General features: G+C 38.9%; 1 pseudogene; it reads right to left on the bottom strand.

Moving 5' to 3' along the window:
* Nucleotides 1–1,290: 1,290 nt before the first annotated feature.
* On the bottom strand, nucleotides 1,291–4,480 carry LOC137727541 (alcohol dehydrogenase-like; annotated as a pseudogene).
* Nucleotides 4,481–10,590: the final 6,110 nt, after the last annotated feature.

A 10,590-nucleotide genomic window follows, 5' to 3' on the forward strand; every position in this document is an offset into this window, starting at 1 on the left:
TAGTTTATTAATACAAACAAGTTATGATTGTTGTCATCAATATTTCATCACTTTTATGTTATGAAAACGTAACGTACAATTCTCATTGCTAATAAAAATTTAAAACATCTCTCCCAATATAAATAATCATGCTATCATTCAATTATTAATTCTCATTTCGATACTATAGTGGTGTTTGACAATTCATAACGAAAAACACAAAAAATAACTTAGTCAAACATCACTATTTGTGATACAAATCCAAAGAAAAAAAAAAAGAAATTTGATGGGTGTGAGTGCTAGATGAAGACACCTAGTGGCTAATTTATTTGATGTACTACATGGTAGTCAAGTGTCAAACGTGCAATCTCTCTTTACTTGTTTTTTAATGAGTTAATGCAAAACGCTCAATGTATTAATTGGTACATTCACTCCCTCTTGTTTCACACATCTTCATAATATGTCCATCTTTTCTAATGGGTAATGACTTCCATCACCTTTGAATTCACCTTTAAAAACCAACCTTTCCTCAAAATCCATGGTGATGACACAATTAAACGGCGAGCCATGGAATTAGAGTCATATGTGCCCCCATTTCCTAATCAAGATCCGTAAAACTGGTGTCTCCTCTAAAGACATCACCATCTCAGACTCCCCCAAATCTCGGCTCGCCTTTACCTCCCATACATCCATCAAAACAAAGCCTAAAAGCTCCCCATCTTGGTTTACTTTCATGGTGGAGTGTTCTATGTGTTGTCTGCCTTTGGACTCTTCACCCATCGCTGTCTCAATCTTAGGTCTGCCTTTGAAAAGAAACTAACCGTTTCATTTAATTTTATTTCCGAAGCCCAAAACAGTGTCGTTTTCAGCTTGGGTATATACATAAAAAAATCAAACCCTGCGCGCAAGGGAGCTGTGCAGCAGAATAGAGAACGAAAAGAGACACCGTCTTTTCCAGTTTCCGGCCGAAGCAAAGGGGCTTAAGACTTGTTCCTGGGCTTGTTTTCTGGCGAGCGGAGGGGTGATCGCCTCCCTTGCGTTAGTATCTTGTGAAGTTCGAGGAGACTGTGATTGACGGCCGTGTTAGTGTCGTGTCACTTCTACTCGAAGGCTAAAAAGAGATCGAGTAGCAAAGGCACGGAGACAAAACTGCCTTCTAGTTGAGTGTCTAGCAAGATAAGTTTTGTAAGTCCTTTTTGTATTCATTTCTCTTAATGTTTGTCCTGGTTTGGGAGTTCGAAGATTTTCCTAATGGTGGGTTTTGCCTCGTTAAATCCTACATCTTGTGTGCGCATTTTATTTATTGTTTTAACTGTATATGTGTAGGATAATTTGATGTGTTGTGAATATGGAAATTAAATTAAATTTGAATTGGATTTTTTTTTAAGTTGGAACCTGCTCACCCCTCTCTAGGTTAAATTAGTACCCCATCCTAGAACTTTTACCCCTCTCTATCCCACACGCATTGGATGATTACTTTCTCTTTGAAAATGACTTGTTTTTATCCTTTTAGATTCCACCATCTGGTCCTTTGGCACTTCAAGGTCTTGTTTTTTTCTTCTTCTATCTTTTGATATGTACATCCATCAAGTGATGTTGATTAGCCAAGCTCTCCCGGTATAATTTTGCAATGCTTACAAGTTAAGAACACAGAACATCTAAAGATGAAGCTTTTACAGTTTTCATTCCTCCATGTAGATTAGGCAACGAAGACCTTCCTCTTTAAGCATGTACTCAAAAGCCTTGTTGATTTCTGAGAACGGGACTTCGTGGGTGAAGAATTTCTCTAGCTCCAGTTCCTGCAACATTATTTAATTATTGAGTGTTCACTTAAAATTTGGGAAAACATGAATCGAAATCAGCCTTTTACCTTGTTCATGTACATCTCCACAACAGAGGGAATGTCCGTTCGAGGCTTGTAGTTTCCGTAGAATGTACCCTTGAGAGTCCCCTCAGTCAGAAAGTTAACCGGAGGCGTCTTGAAGACGGCTTCTTTGTGTGGGACTCCCACAAGAACAGCAACACCCCAACCCTGAAATTAATAGCAGTTTAATTATGTGATTACTTGTTAATAATAAGAGTTAATCTCAATTTACTGAAGTTTTATGGTTTTCAAGAACCATAACCCTCGCCCGCATCAAAGCCCTCCTGTTATTCCTCTCCGTTTTCCTCAACCTCTACTTCCTCTTCCCCCACGCGCCGCTAGCCCTTCTCTCCCGCTACACTTCATCCCCACTAAGAGCCGCCACCTCGTCTTCGCCATCGCCTCCTCCTCCAGCTCCTGGTCCCGCCGCGAGCCCTACCTCCGCCTCTAGTGCTCCCCCGCCTCCACCAGCGCCTTCGCGTTTCTTGATCGCGCACCAATCGAGTCCTCCGGCGAGAAGTCCGTCGCTCCGGTCGTCGTCTCCGGTGATACCTCCCGCTTTCCGTACACTTTCAAGGGAGGCCTCCGTTCAACGATCCGCGTGGCGCGCATGGTCAAGGAGATCGTCGATCGCGGCGAGCCGGATGTGAGGTGGTTCGTGTTCGGCGACGACGACACAGTGTTCTTCGTGGAGAATCTGGTGAGGACCCTATCAAAGTACGATCACGATCGGTGGTTTTACGTCGGGAGCAATTCAGTTGCAGTCGCGGTCGCCGAGAGAGTGACGATGATTGAAGAAGAAGGCGATGGGGTTGGATTGGAGGGTGGCGGGCGATGAGGGTTGATTGCAGGCAGTGTGGCTGGGGATTGAAATGGTGGGATTGGATTGGAGGGTATCTTATAGGGTTTTTTTTTTTTTTTTTATTAATTTATTTATTTATATATATATTTTTTAATTATTATTATTATTTTAATTATTTTATTAATTTTAATTTTTTTAATATTTACGTGGAGTTCAGTCATTATCTACATAGAAGCCACGTCATAAATTAACAGGTGATTTAACAGTAAACTTAACGAATGTATGAAAATGTCCCAAGATTATAACTTTAGGTAACCATAAAACTTCAGGTAATAAACTGAGATTAACCCTAATAATAAGATAACGTTCAAATTTGAAAGAGAGAATTTAGAAAATGGAGGCAGTGAAGAAGCTATAGTATTACATCATGGACGCATTCAAATGCAGATATCATGGCTTCAACACTTCCTGTACATTCAATGCTTCTGTCCACTCCTCCATTCGTCAGCTAAGCAATCACCTCTTGAACTGGTTTTTTGTGCTCTTTTGGGTTCACGAATTCCGTCACACCAAACTTTTTCGCTGCAAACAACCAAGTTCAAATTGAGAGAGGTCTCGAGAATATTGGTCAACGCAAAACAATGATAAATGAGAGATCATAGAATTGTGTATTTTACCTTCTTCAAATTTGCTCGAATTCAAATCAACACCGGTAATTCTTGAAGCACCAGACAACCTGGATCCTTTGGCAGCCTAAAAACAGAAGGATCGACTTAGACAAGCATGTTTCATCATACTTATACACGTGAGCAAGCAAGTGAAAGTGACCAACAGACTCACTGCAAGGCCTACAGCTCCCAATCCAAAAACAGCCACGGTTGATCCCCTTTTCGGTTTTGCAACATTTAGGGTAGCTCCCAGACCTAAACAAAACACATTCAAAAAATAGATAAGAAAATGATGTCAGTTACACAACTTGTATCTGTTTGAACAATTTGGCTCTATGCTAATAAACAATTTACCTGTGGAGATTCCACAACTGAGGAGACAGACTTTGTCTAGAGGCGCCGAGGGATTGATCTTGGCAACGCAGCCAACATAACAACAGTGTACTCACTACTCACTGAAGGTGGATGTCCCAACAAAGTGGTAGATAGGGTTGCCTTTGATTGAAAATCTTGATTTGCCATCACCGAGCATCACTCCCCTGTCAGTGTTTATCCTGAGGAGGTCACACATGTTGCTCTCTTCTGATTTGCAGTGAGCTCAGTCCTTGCATTCCCCCATGAATACAACTTCGGGTTAGTGGATGCCCATGTGATGATTTAAAGATATGACACATCACTATTCGTCCAGAGTGTCCCAAACGATCATGCCAAAGTCTAATTTTGTGCGCGCACTACAAGAAAACATGGCTAAGGTGGCGACAGACATTCATCACATAAACATGAAAATTCGTGACATTTGATCATATGTGACGAAATTCCAGCGTCACTGCTTGCGTCATTTATAGTATAGTGACGAATTCTACATTCGCTACATATTTTTAGTATCAGTGACGCCGCATTCGTCACTTAATAACTTTACATGTGACAAAATAGGCGTCATAAAAAACAAAATTCAATGACCTATAAGTTCGTCACATATCAAATGGATAAATGAGGAATTTATCATCACCCAATCTGATCCTAGAATGTTATGGTTGAGCATAAATGAGAATGAAAGCGTCACATATTCTTTTGATATGTGGCGCAACTTGCGTCATATGTAAAAATCATATAACCATGAGGAACAATGTGTGACAAACCAATTACCACATATTCCCTGTTTCGCATCTAAAATTAGAATTCATAACAAATAGGGGGAATGCTTTGGCCAAACACATTTTCATTAATCAATGATTTAGGTAACATCCAGTAAATATACCAAGTGTACATCCCAAAAGCTAACATAACCATCCTTACACCTCTAGACATACTGAGATGCTAACTAGAGTTTAAGACATTGTGTTGGTAACAAAACGGGTATACCATGTGCATGTTTGAAACCAACGACATATGTCGTCATCCATATCATGGTCTTCCAGTTTAGCACAAGTATTGTGGTCATCTGAAAGATCACCATCACTACCTCAAGTGCTTCTTGAATACTTCTCCTTTAACTTCATCCTTCTTTTTCTTCATTACTTTGTGAGCCTTCCTAGCATGAATGGTTGCCCCTCCCTTGTGGTGATGCTTTTGTTTCTTATGATTATATGAATTTTGTTGAAAGTATCCTGCATTAACATAAGCTACTTATTCATTGTAATTTTAAAGCATTCAACTTTTATAAAGATCGAATTGATGTCACCACTAAGGAAGGCCAAATTGATATCACTACCTCTAGAGAAGCTAAGTTGATTGGGTACCTTACTAAGCCTTAAAACCTCGAAATCACGTCAGGATTGTGACAGAGAAAACTTCACCTCGCCGGAGGTTATGGTTTCTCGAGTTCCCGTGATCTGTTCTTCAAACTAAGGGTACGGTTAGGTTCCTAAGCTTGCAAGGAACACGAATGTGGTCTTCAAAAGCTCAATCCATGCGAGTTGATGATGGTTGGGTGTATGTGTGCTACGGTGAATGGACGAGGAAAGGTCGAGAAAGTGAGGGAGAGAAGAAGGATGTGTACATGTGTGGGTGTATGTGTGTGTGTGCACACGGGATTGGTCAGAAGAAAATGATCACAAGACCTGATTAGGCTGTTGTGAGGAAGAGAGAGAAAGAGAGTTAGGTTTTAGTTGGCCCAAGGAAAACAAAACAATCCAAATCTGATTGGCTCAAGAATATAGGGACTAAAATGATTGGTGAATAAGTGATAGGCAACCCAAAATTATATTTCTACCCAATCTCGATCTTTAATCGCCGTAACATTTTCGTTAAAAATCCAATTCGACCCTAACTCGCGTCGACGCGCTCATGAAGTCAAGTACGATTTAATTACGATGGTAGAAATAATAATTTAAAACTACATATTCACATCCACGTCCCTAAGCCAAAGAGGGCATATTCGACACTCGGGAAGAAAAATATATAATAATTTGGGACGGGGTCGTCACAATTTATCTTTTTATTTTATTTTAATGTATTGATTACATCTAAATTTAATTTTTATTTCATTCATCATAATATATTTTAATGTCTACATTTAGGCAACTAATTTTTTATAATATATATTCCGATAACAATTTTGTATGTTCTTCATTTAGGTACATTAATACATTTGAATATTTCGGTATATCCATCAATACAAACATATAGGTACATTAATTCAATACAATGCATTTCGGTGCGTATATTTTGGTACACACATTTGAGTATTGACTTTTAGGTACATTAATTCAATATACTATATTTCGGTACATACATTTCGGTACGTACATTTTGGTACATACATTTTGGTATTGACATTTAGGTAAATTAATTCAATATAATACATTTTGGTACATATATTAAGGTTCATTATAATATATTTTGGTACAATCATGTAGGTAAAAAATATTTCGGTACAAAAAAGTCAATTTTATATATTTGACACAATCATTTCTTTACACTTATGTATTTATATATTTTTGTATCACAAATTTCTTTTAATATTTTCTCATTTATGTTCATTTATAATTAAATAACTAAATATGTGCGTATTAATAAAATTAAAATTTAATGTGTAGATATTAAATAAAAATACACATTATGACACACCCCGACCGAGATCGGAGCGTGCTGGCCGTCACACAAAGGTAACGTAGCCATGTGCACGTGCGGAAGCTAATAAAGTAGTAAAATAAAGGTACGAATAATTAAAAACTAGCATACAAGTACTAGAATAAGTGCTAGTTAGTGCGATACAAATTCAGAGCAGGTCTATAGCAGTCCAAATAAAACGACAACAGTAGTACGCCCGAAGGCGACCCTACAATGTGGAGTGTCTGTCAGAACGCCGAAAAGCTCACAAGGGAAACCTCCGCAACGGCTAAGCAACTATAACCTGGAGGGGCGCAAAACAAAAGCGTGAGTGGGCAAAAACAAATCTTTCTAAAACCATTTGTAAAATACTTTCTAACCCCTCGCCGTAAAACCTGTATACTTCCCAGAAAATAAACATATATACGTATGTGTAAACATGCAAAACATGCTCAAGGGTATACCAATCATGCTCAAGATATGCCATGCCAAAATCTCAAAGTGATATGCAAGTGCCCAGGTATAATCATAATCAATATCATGTAATCAGGCAGCCGGAGTCACCTACGTGACCTGTACGGCTACATCTAGAGCTCAAATCTCACTCTCGATATCTAAACCTGCCCACGAGTCAGAACCACCTAAAGTGGTCTGTACGACAAGCCTGGGTGTAACATATATATACGCTCTAGTGCTACGATCACGTGAAGGCTGTGCGAATAATCGCGGGTCACCTACGAGTCGGAACCACCTATTGTGGTCTGTACGACAGGCCTATGCACCTAGCTTGGATCCAAGCTGAGCGTCTGGTGCGGGAGGTGAACAACACGTGAAGGACTGTGCCCTACTCTGGGCGGGAGCACTAACACCGGGGGTGCAGGTTATGAGCTCTCTAAGCATCTCTAACCACTAATTAATGCAATCGTTAATTAACGCTTACCTGGCACTTACCTATGCCTCCACAGCACCCACATATAAATATGTATATGCATGCCACTACTAATGGATGTGATGATGCATAAACGTTAATAATAACATGCATGGCATAAGGCAAATAACCCTTTTAAATCAATTTCTGGGAATATAAATGTATATAGGTATATACGGAAAACAAAAGCCCACTCACTGGTATGTAGAAGGGTCGTAGCCCCCCTGTCTCGCGTGTGCACGCTCGTCCTCTGGGTACGTGTCACCTAAATGCGAAACAACTATAAAAACGTTAACTTTAAAGCACATAACCCGTTTCTCGTAATAACTTCTCATACATTGCTCAAAATGGACAAATGAATATACCCACGTGCTCTACACAACCTCAGGGTCACAACCATATTTTTAGAAAAATTTTTGGACCCCGCACGCGCCCCCACGCGCCAGCACAGGCACGGACCTACGCGCCCCCCACGCGCGGCCACGTGCCAGGCACACTGACGGTGTCAACAGACGCCGTCAGGAATATTCCGTTAAACTGACGGAATATTCCGTTAAAACTAACCGGATCCGTTAACGGCGTTAGGAATATTCCGTCAGAATTGACGGAATATTCCGTCGCCTTCTTCATTCGAACGCCGGCGACGTCGCCGGCGCCGGAAACTGGGAAAACCTGCAACTAGGGTTTTCTCGCTCGTTTCTCGACCGTTTTTCGTGATTCTTGGACCAAATGAAAGCCCTAGACTAGTAGAACATGTCCCAACAAGTTTTAAGGGCTAAAACTAAGAGATTATACCTGTGCAAATTCTCCAAAACCGGCCAACTTCGAGCAGGACGATCCCGACGTCCAAATTCGTCCATCGAAGTACTCCGAGGCTCCTGGGAACCTCACAAACACAACTACGAGCTCAGAAAACCCAAAAACTTAATGTATAACTTTTGCATGAACAGTACTCAAAACGGACATCGTCGAATCGACGTGAAAACGATGTGTTTCTCACCTGAAAATGGTATATTCGTGCTCCCCTCGACTTCACGATCACAACTGCACCCTTGGTTTCCTCGATCTGTTAGTGTTTAGGGTGGTTGTGGGTTTGTCCGTACGTACCAAGGTAACAGGGAGGGAGAGGGAGATGAGAGACAGAGACAGAGAAAGGGCAGGGAGAGAGAGACAGTGAGTGTGCCTGTGTGTGTGTGGCCCAACAAGTGCCACAACACACAAAACAACCAATAACGTCAAAGAAACGAACTAGGGGTAAAAATGTCCTTCCACAAGTGCGTTTTAATAATCCCGGGACGGGATGTCACACATTAAATAACAAAAAATGAATATAAATTTTGATAAAAGCACACTTTATGGGATTAAATTGAATATGTAATCTAGCACCAAGTTTTTATTTTATTTTAATCTTTTACAAGGACTAATGTTCAAAAACCCCTAATAATAATTTGATCAATGAGTTTTTTTTCCCTCAAAACAGTTCTTTAAATGTATTCGACAAAAAAAAAAAAAGAGTTTTGAGGAACATTCCTTGAATAAATCTTGTATGTGTTTTTCTTTGAAGCTCAAATTAATTTATAAAGTATTATTGTTTTCTTTCCACATACATGTTTCAATATTCTAAACATTCATGTTTCTTCTTTTGGTTCTCTCGTAATCTTTCTTAATCAAAACAGAAGATATAAAGATAAAATTACCATTAATACAAGACGACTGTTGGAATTTGTCATCATTCTTTATAAATAAAATAACTTTGAAACATAGTTACCGACTAAAAATCAGGAGAAATTTTTTATTGTGACGGAAACACAAGTAGTACATCACATGTTTTAATAAAAGTGGTGAGAAATTTAATTTTTTAAGTTATTAACTTTTTAACACACATATCTTACCATTTATGTAATGAAACGTGGAATACCATATTGTATACCAATCACACTAAAAAAATCTCTCAAAAACCAGTAGGATTAGTGGTATTGGACCACAATCCCGGGTTTGGCAGGAAATATCAAAAGAAATTGAACAACCAATAAAAAGGGAGATTTTACTCCAATGCTCGTAGCGTGATCTGGATTCACAAAACTCCAAGAGAAAAATAATCCATTTAAATTAGGTGAGTCGTATCATGGAAGAATTTTCCCGAAAAATGCTTAATTATTATGCTAGCTAGCTCCAACTTGGCTTCACTTGTATGTGTTTCTCTCCTGAGCATGGCCCCATGCGCATGGTTTTTTCAAATGAATATCTGCCTTTCAGTTTTTTTTTTTTTTTTTTTTAATATAAATTAAAACGAGTGGTTATGATGAATTTTCAGAAAAATAGCTGCAGCAAAGAATGAATATCTGCCTAATAGACGTTGTGAATATAAATTAGAATTACCATGTTTATTACTCATAATCCAAGTATGGAATTATATAAAGTTCCTTGGTTAAATTTGTGAAATGATATGTTATTGCATTGATTGAGTAACGTAATTAAATGAGATCGTGCATCTTTGATTCATGAATTGATTAATTGACGGGATTGTGGAATGACGCTGGATATGATTGTTTTAGTTGATCAATGTGGCTAGAAAATAATATTGCGCTTTGTTGATTTTTAATATGTTTCATGCTATGTATTGTGATTTTATGTGGAGAAACATGATGATTTAGGCGATGGATGAAGTGGAAATAGTAATGGTCATGTGGGATTGTTATGTAACCCTGAACCTAGAAATTCCTAGCATGTCAAGTTCTATTAATTGATTAATGAGTGCTATGATTTTCCACTTCAAAGTACTATGATAAAAGTTGAGGATAATATTCGGATGAACTACGAATGGCTTGATCCCTATTGAGGGTACGTAGGCAGTCTAACGGGAAGTTAGATGCAACCATAAAGTGTATGAAAAATTACTACACAATCCGAGGCTTAGGATGTGCTTGGTACATATTCCGGAGGTAGGTATGTTAGATATATGGTTATTTGATGATGTCACGTGTCGATCTTGGATGTATATTGGGATCGAGACGTGACACCACACGTTTAGTCAATGCTCAAAAGCGTGATGAATGGCGAACATCAAAGTTTGGATCATGGAGAAACGTTCAGTCATGTGATAATTCACTTAGTTTAGTTTGTTGCAGTTCATTTTTCATGGCCATGGCATCAAGGGCGAAGCTAGAATAACGTTTATGGTGGGCAACTAAGCAATGACAGATGTAGGTCATCATAGAATTCCAAAAAGAGTGCTTGCAATGCCAAATGTTTTTTCAATTTTAAGTGAGACATTTTGTTGAGCACTTAGCTAACTCAT

This window comes from Pyrus communis, chromosome 3 (assembly GCF_963583255.1).
Source record: "Pyrus communis chromosome 3, drPyrComm1.1, whole genome shotgun sequence".
NCBI lineage: Eukaryota > Viridiplantae > Streptophyta > Magnoliopsida > Rosales > Rosaceae > Pyrus > Pyrus communis.